Source organism: Emydura macquarii, unplaced genomic scaffold, assembly GCF_026122565.2.
Source record: "Emydura macquarii macquarii isolate MOO-44397 ecotype Brisbane River unplaced genomic scaffold, CSIRO-AGI_Emac_v2 contig_1790, whole genome shotgun sequence".
NCBI classification, from domain to species: domain Eukaryota; kingdom Metazoa; phylum Chordata; order Testudines; family Chelidae; genus Emydura; species Emydura macquarii.
The window spans coordinates 21,029,826-21,043,225 of NW_027131927.1; the positions used below are offsets into that span (position 1 = coordinate 21,029,826).

General features: G+C 42.2%; 1 protein-coding gene across 3 annotated transcripts in view; it reads right to left on the reverse strand.

The window, feature by feature from the left end:
• The window catches only part of ANTXR2 (ANTXR cell adhesion molecule 2), a 222,701-nt gene that overhangs the window by 53,788 nt on the left and 155,513 nt on the right, over positions 1-13,400 (reverse strand). The gene's annotated exons all lie outside the window — the stretch shown is intronic.

The window sequence follows — 13,400 nt, forward strand, 5'->3', positions numbered from 1 at the left end:
CTATATCACAGACTGATAACGTGACTACAGTGTGTGCTGACATATCTGTTTCAGGTTAAGTAGTCAGACCCCACATGTGTTGCAGCATTTAGAAACTGACATCACTGATCACTGTATCAACAAAGCAACATCAACTAGAGCAAGTGTCATGATGCCTGGTCGACAGGGCATTAAAATTCTACTGGCATTAACATTCTTGTGCTCTTTACTAGCTCCCTGCACTGGATGTATTTCACCGCTATAACTGTTATAATATTACGCTCACCTCATAAATATCTGTTGACAAGCTGGAGCATACAACTGGAGTTCCGTTTATAGTTTTTAAAAAAAATACAGATAGATGATTTATACATTTACTTTGGAGAGGGGTTACTGAACATCCATGTTCTGTAGAGCTATAAACCACGTTTAAAGTTCTAAATTGGCATTCCTTTCTGTATCACTCACTGTCTTATGCACTCTCTAATTAATAAAGAAGTTCAAGTAATCCCCAGTGTCAAGGGCTGACAAAGTGGGAACATCATATAACCCTGTTTCATAGTTTTGTTGATAAAAAATATATACTGCACTTGTAAGGTTTTAGTGTTAACATTACCCTCTTGCAGATGCGTACTGCTGCAAATATCTATGTTATATCTGAAGCTGAACTGTTTAACATATCTTGTGATATTCAATTTCCAATCCCTGTGTATGTTTTATTATTACACACAAGACAATCCACCATATATTCATCCCACACCATACCTGCCAACTGTTATTTCTGACTATAGATACACTCTCATTAGGCACCCATGCAACTTGCAAGTAAGAAAGAAAGAAAGTAAAACTAAATTGAAGATCTGATCAGGCCGCAATTCCATGAACCATTATATGCCGGTGGATGTTTAGTACATGAGGAACGGTGATTTGCAATATTGTGCAGCTCCTGGAAGTACCATTTTCACAGAATAACCCAGCAATGACTCTACTGTAGCAACAATGATGTTGAACTTTCCAAAGCTTCCAGTATTATTACTGCTGAAGAAAGTTAGCATGAGTAGTGTTTTCTGAAGCTGCATATGTACCAAAAAAGCTGTGGATAAAATTTTTCTTTTAACCACCCCTTTCTCTAAAAATTAATTATTAGCTGAAATGTCACTAAGGAAGATAAGATAAGATAATAATAAGTTTAATGGCATCTGAGGAAAACAGGCTACTGAGTGTAGGAAGGCGCTGTGGCCTCCTCCGCGGTCAGGACCCGAGGAAGGGCCGCAGCTACCAGGATGGACAGGGGATAGCTCCGTAGAGCAACCTGGCCGACAACCAAACAGCCAGACTGTGAAGGGGCCGGCAGGCCAATCTGCTTGGCAACCCAAAAGCTGGGCCGTGATAGGGCCGCCGGAGCTGCCCAATTGGCTAAAGCGGGGCGGAGCCTCTCAAGGCACTTGCAGTATAAGAGACAGGCCCCAGGGCTCAGTGAGGAGCAGACTGCCACCGGAGGAAGACGTGCTGCCCCGCTGGCTGAGACCTAGGCTGGAGCCGAGACTCCGACCAACACTGGACCAAGCCGGGCCTGGAGACTGGGTAGGGCCGTCTTGTAGCTGGACCATAGAACCCGGCCAGAGAGACTGGGCCGAGACCTCTGAACTGCGGGACTGGAACGAGCCCCCGGCGCACCCTGTGTGGGTAGCCCCCCGAGGCCGGACGGGACCTGGAGGAGCTGCCGGCCGCCGAGCCCCCAGAGTCGGGACCAGACCTCGATGAGCTGCCTGAGGCCGCACTCTTCCCGGAACCCTGTGACCTAGAGGAACTGCCCCTCGAAGAGGAGCTCCCCGCATTGCCGCCGCCGGACGAGGAGGGACTGGGGGCCTACCCCAGACAGCGGACCCCAGTGACCCTGGGGAAGCAGGTACAGGGGGATACGGGGAGGAAATAGCCTAGGGGCAGTCATAGACGGTGGCTGAGTTGGGGCAACCCTGCCAGCGTGTTGTGGCAGGAGCCCCGCTGGCTCAGTGGCAACGCCTTTGCCACTGTTAGGGCCCTAGGCTGGGACACAGTGGAGACGGGTCGGCCTGAGTCCCCCTTCCGCCCCCCTTTTTCCTAGCCACCCCGGGAGAGCCTCAACCTCCCTACTGCTGCCAGAGCAGACCCACTGCTCGCCCGCCCTGCCGAGGGGCCGGGGCGATAGACTGTTTGCTCGCCCGCCCTGCCTAGGGGCCAGAGCGATAGACTGTTTGCTCGCCCGCCCTGCCTAGAGGCCGGGGCGATAGACTGTTTGCTCGCCCGCCCTGCCTAGAGGCCGGGGCGATAGACTGTTTGCTCGCCCGCCCTGCCTAGAGGCCGGGGCGATAGACTACGGGAAAGCGAACTTTTCCCCTACAGGAAGGCGCTGTGGCCTCCTCCGGGGTCAGGACCCGAGGAAGGGCCGCAGCGACCAGGCCGGTTTGAGGAGGCCCACCAACACTGAGGAAAACAGAAAGGAACATAAACTCTGGCAAGTCAAGTGTAAATTAGACAGGCCAAAAAATAATTTGAAGAGCAACTGGCAAAAGACACAAAAATTAGCAGGAATTTTTTTTTAACTGGCGAAAGCAGAAAGCCTGCCAAAAAATCAGTGGGGCCAGTGAGGATCAAGGTGCCAAAGGGGCACTCAAGGAGACAAGGGTGTTGTGGAGAAGCTAAATGAAGTCCTTGCATTGGTCTTCACTGAGGAGGATGTGAGGGAAATTCCCACACCTGAGCCATTCTTTTTAGATGACAAAGCTGAGGAACTGTTCCAGATTGAGGTGTCAGTAGAGGAGATTTTGGAACAAACTGATACATTAAACAGTAATAAGTCACCAGGAACAGATGATATTCACCCAAGAGTTCTCTGAAGGAACTCAAATATGAAACTGCAGAACTACTAACTGCAGTATGTAATCTGTTACTTAAACCAGCCTTTGTACCAGATGACTGGTGGATAGCTAATGGGATGCTGACTTTTTAAAAAGGCTCCAGTGATGATCCTGGTAATTACAGGCCGGTAAACATAATTGCAGTCCCAGGCAAACTGGTTGAAACTATAGTAAGTAAAGAAAAGAATCAGGCACAGAGATGAACATGATATGTTGGGGAGGAGACAACATGGCTTTTGTAAAGGGAAACTATGCTTCCCCAGTCTATTAGAATTCTCTGAAGGGTCAACCGACATGTGGACAAGGGTGGATCCAGTTGATATAATGTGCTTGGACTTTCACAAAGCCTTTGACAAGATCACAAAAGGATTTTATTCCATGACTGCTTAGATTGCGTAAAAGAGAAGGTCCTCTCATTGATCAGTAACTGGTTAAAAGATAGGAAACAAAAGATAGGAATAACTGGCCATTTTTCACAATGGAGAGAGGTAAATAGTGGGGTTCCCACACGAATCTGTACTGGGACAAGTTCAACATATTCATAAATGATCTGGAAAAAGGCATAAACAGTGAGGTGGCAAAGTTTGCAGATTCAAAATTACTCAAGATAGTTAAGTCCAAAGCAGACTGTGAAGAATTACAAAAAGATCTCACAAAAGTGGGTGACTAGGCAAGAAAATGGCAGATGAAATGCTATGTTGATAAATGCAAAGTAATGCACATCTGGAAACATAATCCCAACTATCCACACAAAATGATGGGGTCTAATTTTTAGCTGTTACCACTCAGGAAAGAGATCTTAGCATCACTACGTATAGTTCTCTCAAAACATCTGCTTAGTGTGCAGTGGCAGTCAAAAAAGCTAACAATGTTATGAAACATTAGGAATGGGATAGATAAGACAGAAAACATCAAAATGCCACCATATAAATCCCTGGTACACCTCCATTTGAATACTGATTGCAGCTGTGGTCACTCCATGTCAAAAATACATATATTAGAATTGGAAAAAGTACAGAGAAGGGCAACAAAAATTATTAGGGGTATAGAATAACTTCTGTATGAGAAGTTAAAAAGACAGGGACTGTTCAGCTTGGAAAACAGATTACGGGGGGGGGGGGGGGGGGGGATATAATAGAGATCTATAAAATCATTAATGGTATGGAGAAAGCCCTGGCTGGGATGATTTAGTTGGGGTTGGTCCTGCTTTGAGCAGGGTGTTGGACTAGATGACCTCCTGAGATCCCTTCCAACCCTAATCTTCTATGATTCTAAAGTGAATAAGGAAGGGTTATTTACCCCTTCACATAACACACAAACCAGGGGTCACCCAATGAAATTAATAGGTTTAGGTTTAAAAGCTTAAAAACAGGTTTAAAAGTAACATAAGGAAGTACTTCTTCACACAACACAAAGTCAACCTGCGGCACTCATTGCCGAGGGGTGTTGTAAAGGCCAAAAGCATAACTTGGTTCAAAAAAGAATTAAATAAAATTATGGAGGACAGATCTATCAATGGTTATTAGCCAAGATTGTCAGGGACACAACCCCATGCTCTGGGTTTCCCTAAACCTCTGATTGCTAGGAACTAGGACTGGACAACTCGATAAATTGCCCTGTTGTGTTCACTTCCTCTGAAGCATCTGGTACCAGCTAATGGTGAAAGACAGGATATTGGATAAAATGGTCCATTGGTGTGACCCAATAAGGCTGTTCCTATGTTATGTTCCTTATATCTGCTGGGGAGAATAGCACTGTTGGGCCTGATTCTCCACTGCCTTGTGCCTTTTATAGTCATTTAGGCCCTGATTCAGTAGTTCAACAAAAAACTTATTCTTAAGCACGTGCTTAAGTTCCACTGAAGTCAGTGTGACATTCAGACGTCTAAAGTTAAGCATGTGCTTATATGCTTTGCTGAATTGGAACCTTTCACCTATACAAAATGAGTGCACAATGGGTGAGTGAAAAATGCTACCATTCTGATCTAGTGGTATTTTATTCCCACTTTGCACAGATTTAGGCCATGTCTATACTGATGGCGGCAAATTCGCCGCCACCAGATCGATCTTTCCGGATCGATTGAGCAGTCAGTGTAGACCCGCTCAATCAATCAGGAAGTTGTCGCTGGTAAACCACCCCCTCAAGTAGCGTAGTGCTGCATCGACGGGAACAGGCACAGCGCAGCGTAGACAGCGCGCAGAAGGGAAGCAGAGCAGTCAACGTGAGTTATGCAAGCTACTCTGCATAGTTTGCGTAACTCCTGTTGACTGCTGCCGAATCTCCAGGTAAGTGTAGACCAGGGCTTAAATGACAAAACTTGGTGCCAGGCAGTGAAGAATCAGGAGCATTATCTAGTGTTTTAAGTACACTGGCAGCTTTTGGAAAATTCTATTAACAGCAGCTTTTCACCCCACTAATAATGCTTTTTTTGTAACTGGACATATGGACATTTCAACACTGTTAGTACAGTGTATGAAACCCTTACGTACATGTTTATCAGTGGTTTAACCTTGTGAATGCCAGGACAGAAAAGGCTTTATAGCTTGCTATACCATGCAACACCAAATTTGCAGCGTTTGCTAAGATTTCCGATATTTAAGAGGCAACGATCGATGGATATTTTCAAAATGATTTCTCCCCTCTAAAATTTCACAGACTCAAACAGCAGAAAAATCTGATAAACTGTTTCCAGCCTCAAATATCATTTACTAAGTTAACAGGAATAAGACACAAGCAACAAGGTAAGCTCTTACAAGTAGTGACCAGTCCCAGTGCAGTCAGTGGGACTACCTGTGTGTGTAAATGCTCACCAATATGAATAAGGGTTTCTTAATCTACTGAATGAAAGGAACTCCAGCTGGTTTATTATTAATTATTATTATTGTTTGTATTTGTTTGCACCTAGACGCCAGACTGCTATCCTGCTAAGCACTGTACAACATATAATAAAGAGAGGGTTTCAGAAGAAGAACTTTCAATCTAAGTATAAGAAAAGAGAACTGGTGGATGCAGGCAGAGATCCAGGGGGAACACAAGGAAATAATGAGATATTTCTCAGCATGATAGGCACCGCTCAGCCTACTTCTGTTGAACTGCATGTAAAGATTTTGGTGATGGAGCAAGGAAGAATTTCTTGTCCTCCACCAAGCTTTCCGCAACTGCTTTATTCAGCAGTTCTCCAAATAATCTGCTGCATTAGAAGAAATGGTTGTGACAAGCTGCTTCTCCTGTGAATTGGCCTTCCGGGTCTAGAGGATGACACACAGACAAGATGCTGAGTTGGTTGTCTGGTTCCTAGGGGAGAATCAAACTCTATCCATTTGTAGCATCTGCTTCAAAAGGAGGATGTGATGAATATTTTATTCAGCAGAGCTGGAGGTCTCCTATCTCTAGAGGGCAGGAGCTTGCTGATTTCCTCATACCAGACACATATTGCTGATGCAAAGAAGAAGGATGAGGAAATGACTAGGAGAGCCCATGCTTCTGTCTCACAGTTTCTCCATCTTCCCATCCATCTAATCCCTTGGCAAGAAGTCTCCCTCACTTGGGAACACTTTGCCACCACAAGAATGCTTAATACTCTGACACAGTTTGACCCTTCTGAAACATACAGTACTTTATCACCACGTCAAATGACTAATAATGGATGTTTCTTCCCATTCAGATTTAATTATGCTTTGGATGGCTAGACCAAGTTCTCTCTCATTGCCAGAGAGCAAGTGTCTAATCAGGGAGTGCAATTTCCTGAAGATCTATGCCAATTGTGACCTTCTGTCCATAGGATCAAATATCTTGTGCCAAATTCTCTCTCTGGTAATTTACAATCTGATATTTGGGAAGTTCCCCATCCTTCATTGAGGAAGTGGTTGAGAAGGATTCTGCAGTGCAGTTCATTTCTCTGTGACATCCCCTGGACTCCTCCCTGCATTCTTTTGATGGACTTCTTACATCTTTTGGAGATTTCTACAGGAAGTTGAAAATATCTGAGAAGTGTAGCTGTTTTCTCATAGAGGAAGTCTTCCTTCTTGATCTCCTTTAAATTTTTCTGGGGGGATTTCCCTGGCAGGAAGAAAAACTCTTGCAGACTCTATTACTCTTACTCTCTACAAGGGTTCAGGCTAAATAGACTGCGGCGAAACTATGGGCAGGAGAGACCGACTCTATCTGCTCATTTCCCATTGTCCATTTAAGGACCATTGGAAGCACACCCACTCACAGCCCCTGTGCTGGGAAGGGCAGTAGAATGTCAACAGCTGGAGTTTCCATTCAGTATGGGGATGGTTCCCTCGTAGAACCAATTTGCTGATGAAAAGGAGAGTCCTACTTCACCCTTATTCCTATAATTTGATTATTTTCCATTATTTTCATTATTGCAGCTCTTTGTGGAGTGTATTATAATCATATCTGCAAAGGCTGAATGTTGGAAAGAGTGAGAATGTGGTTATTAGATAATACGAGCTCCGAAAAGCCATACTGTAAGCTGTAAAAAAAACTTCACAAAGCGGATTGCTCACGCTTCCATTATATTAACAACTTCCATTTTTTGCTAAAAAATGGTGAAAGAAATAGTGCCAACAGCTCTTTAGTGCAAAGCAGTCTTTTTATTCTAGCTTCCTTAGCTAACTTAAAAAACTATTCCAGTACCTTTTGTAGCAAACTAACATGTTCTCACTCATAAAATTATGTGCCCTGTAGAAGTAGAATATGAGACCAGTCCAAAGCCCAGTGAAGTCCTTCCATTGACTTCAATGGGCTTTGGATCAGGACCCCGCTGTTCTTTTGTATAAGTGGGAAATGGCAAATAGGTCTCATGATGATATGGTCCCTACAGCAGACATCTCTAGAACATAAATAACTTTAATATCACTGCTCTTCTTTCCTCTTCCACCCTACTTCCTGTCCATCTCCCAAACTTTTACCACTTTGTGCCTCAGTCTCCCCATCTGAAAACAAGGATAATGTTACTTACCTCCTTTGTAAAGTGCTTTGAGAGATCTACTAATGAAAAGTGCTATATAAAAGCTAGATACTAGTGTTATTACTACTGATCTCTCCATTATCTGTCTCCCACTATTGCTTCACACCTTACTTCATACTGATCCTAAACCTGGAACAGTTTCCCTCACGTAAGGAAAGACTCTTACTTCCTCATCCTTCAAACCCCTACTTAAATCCCAATTCTTCCAGGAATACTCACTGCATTCTCTTCTTCCTTGTTTCTCTCCTTCTACACCCTACCATTCCTGAACTTTTATATCTTTGTTTGGCTTACATGTCTAAGAGCAAGATTCTACAAACTCTTACTCAGGTAACTAATCCCATTGACTCTCTTAGGGCCATATTCTCAGCTGGTGTAAAATGGTGTAGCTTCACTGAAGTAAATGAAGTTAGATTAATTTGTATCAGCTGAGAATCTGACCCTTAAATGATAAGGCCTTGTAAGCAGAGAGAATGTCTCATTATATACTTGTAAAGAAGCATGAACATTTATGATGTTAAGCAGGTGATTTTTAATAAATTCTGTAAAAGTATAATGAAAAAATAACTGAGAAATGGTGGGGAAATGTGCATCTACTACAAAATGTGCACGAGATCTAGATGAATTCCTGTTTGTGAGTGTGATTTATAAGCCCACTGGCATAGCAGCAGACACAGCTATAACATGATTCTAAACAATTTAGACTTGGATTGTTTTGTAGCTGGAAAGACAGTCTCAGCAGAAATCTTGCTCTAGCCACACAAACACATGCACACATACTGTATATAACAGCCCTCTAGATGCCACTGTGATCCAGCTGTCACTTCACCAACTAAAGCTTTTACAGTGATATCTGATAGCTGGATCCCTTGCAGTTATAATGAATTCAGAGTTAATGACATTGACCACTGGGTCCAGTAAAGAATCTGAATGCCAAGCTATTTCCCTCCCCCCTCTTAACCAATGTCGGCTTTTCTGGTACAATGAACACGTCAAAGATTCAGCATTCCCTCCTAGAATAACTGCAGACAAAACCCCATGATGCATAATTAGGCATGTGTTTTAATCCAAGTGGACTAGTAATCACAAACTTCTATATCTGAAGTATAGGTATTTGACAAAAAAAAAAATCTTGTCCACTCAGAGCTCTGCTGAAAGTGGCAACTCTAAAACCTTTTTGCTTGAGCCAAAGCCTCAAGTCCTTAATCAACAAAACTCCCATGGAAAATCAAATTTAAGATGACTACCGAATGTATATTTGCTTCTGTCAAAATCCACCCCTTATTTACATTTTTTGGGTCATGAGTAAATGGTTTTATGAAAGAGGACTTATAAAACTAACTTGATTTTAGGTAGAATACAGTCAGGTGCTATGAAGGGTCACACATCTCTGCCAAGTTACCTTACTCCTGACCTGCAAATCTCTCTGTTAATCCAATCCTGGGCATATTTCAAACTGTGCTATATTATTGTGACAAATTATGAGTTTTACCACAGCACCTAGGAGACCTAACCATAGACCAGGAACCCAATGGGTGCTGTACAAACACAGAGCACAAGGATGGTCCCTGCTCCAAGGACCTTACAATATAAATAAATGTTAGTTTTGTGAGGCTGACAAATGGAGACAAAGATGAAATTATTTAATTAATTTTCACTTGTTACTGGGATCTGGGCTTTGAATTGAGTTGAAAGGATGGGGCATTTATCCACTAGCACAGCCTTCCCCAAACAATGCAGGATTTGGTGCTTCGTGTTCAAGTACAAAACTACTACTCATCTGCGTGATTTAGAGGGCAGGAGCAGAAAAAGGGGACATACCGAGGGTTTCACTGCACTCTGATGATACCTGGCTGCTGTAACAGCCTCTTAGGGCCATTAGCACAAATTAGAGCAGACTCTAGGTTGCTCTTACTTATGTTGGAAGATTGGGATCACTACACAGCCAGCACAGGATCAGGGAATGTAAGGTGACCTGTTCACATCCCTTCCCCCCTTTCCTGGAAATAAGCTACACCATATGGTCCTCAGCGTATTGGGGCCCTCATGTACAAAAGACTTTCATGGTCTCTGCTCAGCATAAACAGAGAACTACACAGTAACAAAAGGTGAATCTAAGGTTGCAGATAATACTGTATGACAAGCTGTATTAGTTAAGAATTGTAATGTGAGTTTGTAATTGAGGACTACTTTGTAATGATACGTAGAAAGGAGTTGCATGTGCAACCTTACTATTGGTATTTCCTGACCTCTGGGGGCTTAGCTACGCAAACTTAACATATATTACATCAAAAAATGATCACAGGCCACAATCGGACTTCATGTACACTATGTAACACGCTATCATAGGTGTGAGTGCAGTCTCTGGTGCTTAGTGAAGAAACAATCAAATCAATTATTAGGAACCAACCAACCTGAACTCCCAGAGGGAGAATACCATAAACAGGAGGAACAGAAAAGATGGTACTTCAGATTAGTGACTAGCATCTTTATGATCTTTCGCAAAATCTAAGTCTGGAATCTGTTTTTGGAAACACATGGGCAGGTCCCGTGGAAAGAACATGGTTTTAGTAATGCATGCACATCCAAATGCCAAAATTTTTTAAACACACTTTCCTCCCCGCCTCAAAAAAAAAATATTGGGTTGGATTTAAAAACAAAAAATGCTACCTGTTAATACTTTGTTGCACATTTCCATTTTGCAAGATGGATCTCTCTCTTGCCCATTCTGAGGTCACTGTGCTAAATTTAGTTCTAGTGTGCATTTTCCACCAATTACACCAGGTCAAAATATGGCTCTTTTTCTGCCTAGAACTTCAGTTGTGAAGAACAGGAGCTGCACATGCAGAGAGCAGAATAGGCAACCAAGATCCACAATGCAGATCATAGAGGAGGATTTTTCCCTGAGGTGGCACAGAAGGGAGATAGGCAGCTTAACCCTTTATATCAAATCACCCTTTCTCTGGCATGTCCTAATTCAAAAACCTACTGCATCTCATTACCTTGTCAATTGAACCTGGACACAGCACAATGGCATTAGAACAACTGAGCTGACCCATCACTCCCACCTATGGTCTTACCAGTATGGACAGTTACCCAACTTATCTGAAAAGACAGTTAAATGTGGTCTCTTTGCCTTCTAATGACATCCCTGATAAATAACCTTCTCAGTGTAGTGCATGTTTCTGAACTCACGTCAGAGGTTGGTCATTTTAAATTCATATCACTGCAATTTTTCCAGCAAAGCCAGATTCAAGTCTTATCTAAACATTCAAAGGTTGAATTCATAAAATAAACAGACAATTTCCTCTGCTCCTCTCCCAAGATGGACAACTGGATCACCAGTCATACTTAGGCTTTTCTGAAAAGTCTGATATATGTTCCAAAACAAGAACCAGATGTTTGTTTTCTCCAGAGGTATTAAAAGTTAGTTTTACATCGTTAAGTTATCTTCAAGTTTCTTTCTTCCCACCTTTACAATGAGGACACAGAAACTTTTGATATTGAAGATTTGATATAGAGAGTGATGCTAGTTTTAAATATTAAGTACAGCATATGTTTAACACAGAGCATATGGAAATAAGAAAAAGCCAGTCTGGAACTGCAGACAAAATACTCTTGGTGCAAAAGCTACCACTGTGTGGAAATGGCAGTATAAGATAATTTAAGAATTACTGTGGTCACTGGAAATGGAAAATTAGTATTAAAAGGCCTAATTCTCCTCTCGCTTACCTTGGTGCAAACCTGACACAATTCCACTGAAGTTATGACCTAAGAGCAGTGTATAATTGGTGTGAAGCAGAGCAGAATCAGGTCTAGTACTTTTGGGGGGTAAGTAAACTTATTGCCCATGCCATCCTTGTGTTGTTAGAATTCTGACCCTAATAGTTAGCAACACAGTGGCAGCAATTTGTCAAGGAACATCTGGATAAAAGGGCTCTTTTACACGGAGAAAATGAACATAGCAGAAAACCTGTTTAAATGATCTGATATCTGATGAAGAGAGGAAAATCACTAACCCCATCCATACATACAGATAGCCCTCTGCTCAAATACCACATATCTGAAGTTCTGGTTTGAAGAGGTGTTGCTTATCTAAATGGTATCTCCCAGCAAACCCACCCTGAAAAATTAATTCCTACTATGTACTTTCCAGCACTCTCAATTGCCGGAGGTAGGCAGCAGGTGAAGGCAGGAAGGCACTGACAGCCTAGTTACAGACAATTTTCCATGAGGACAGGAGGGAGGTGAGCCCAGGAGATAGCAAGGAAGCACTGTTCTGTTCAAGGATTTCCATGTGGCTCACAATCCATAGGATTGGAAGACAACTCCCCACTACCCCTTCTGTGGGGCTATAAACCTTGTCCAAGTGATGAGATGATGCCTTAGAAACTCTGCTAATGGAAACTCCTTTAGCTTTATTCTAGCCTCTCAAGGGATTTTCCATAGGTGGGCATGATTTACTCTGTGCCTTAAAGAGTGACAGTCCCTTTGATTAGAAGTTCAGTGGATGGAATAGGCCAGGATCTTGACCACACTATTACCACCAAGAAGGAAGCCGATTAAATCCTTCTGCTTAACGCCAGCAATGTTCCTTAAGGGTTGGCCAACCCACAGTGGGCCACAAAGAGCTAGTAATTAAACAAATTGAGGTTATGGTTTTTATATAAATTATAAATAGCCTGGTAACAAACAGTAGTTTAGCTGACATGAAGTGAATACTAGTGAGTGTTCCTAGAAGCAAACAAGTGAATAGTGAAAAGCAGAGGTTGGGGTTGGAGATAAAAGGTCCAGATATAGGACACAGTAAGATGCCAGGTCTTCAGTAAAAATATGGGGATGGAGCGCAGAGTGATGGATATATTGTAATACCATCAGTAATCCAACAACATTTCTTGCTAGGAGGGGCTGCTGTAAGATTGTCCTAGTTTTGGAGAGGCAAGGGAAGGAAATGATTAACTTATGAGAAACAGATATCCTCATCAATGCTCATTAATCACTGTCTGGACATCCTCAAGAATGTGTCCCACTGCACTTAATTGATTGATCTCCAGAGGAATGATATTTGATTCAGAGATGATTTCTTAGCTCATCTGCCAGTCGCTCTGTCTTTTTAATCCTAATGTATTTCATTTTAGGGAGGTGGGAAAGTCCAAATTCTTCAGATTTTGTAGAAGTTGCACTTGTTTAATGTAATAATTTTTTAAACCAATTTAATTAAACCAGTTTAAAATCCTGTGTGGACACACTGATTCATTTAAAAAGGGGTTTATTTTGATTTAGCTTAAACCTGTTCCTAATCAGTGTAAGCTAAACTGATATAAATCAGTATTATATCGATCTAAGAATATCCCCATTACTTTTGGCACCAGTTTAACTGAACTGATTTTAAATCACAACTTTAGTTAAACTAGTGGAACTTGCCCTGAAGACAAGCCTTAAATGAATAGACTATTTACCTGGAAAAGGGAATTTCAGGCCTGGGAGCACTTTATTTTAATTTTCAAATTTATCTGTTTCACTCATTTGTTTTGGAAAAAAATGTC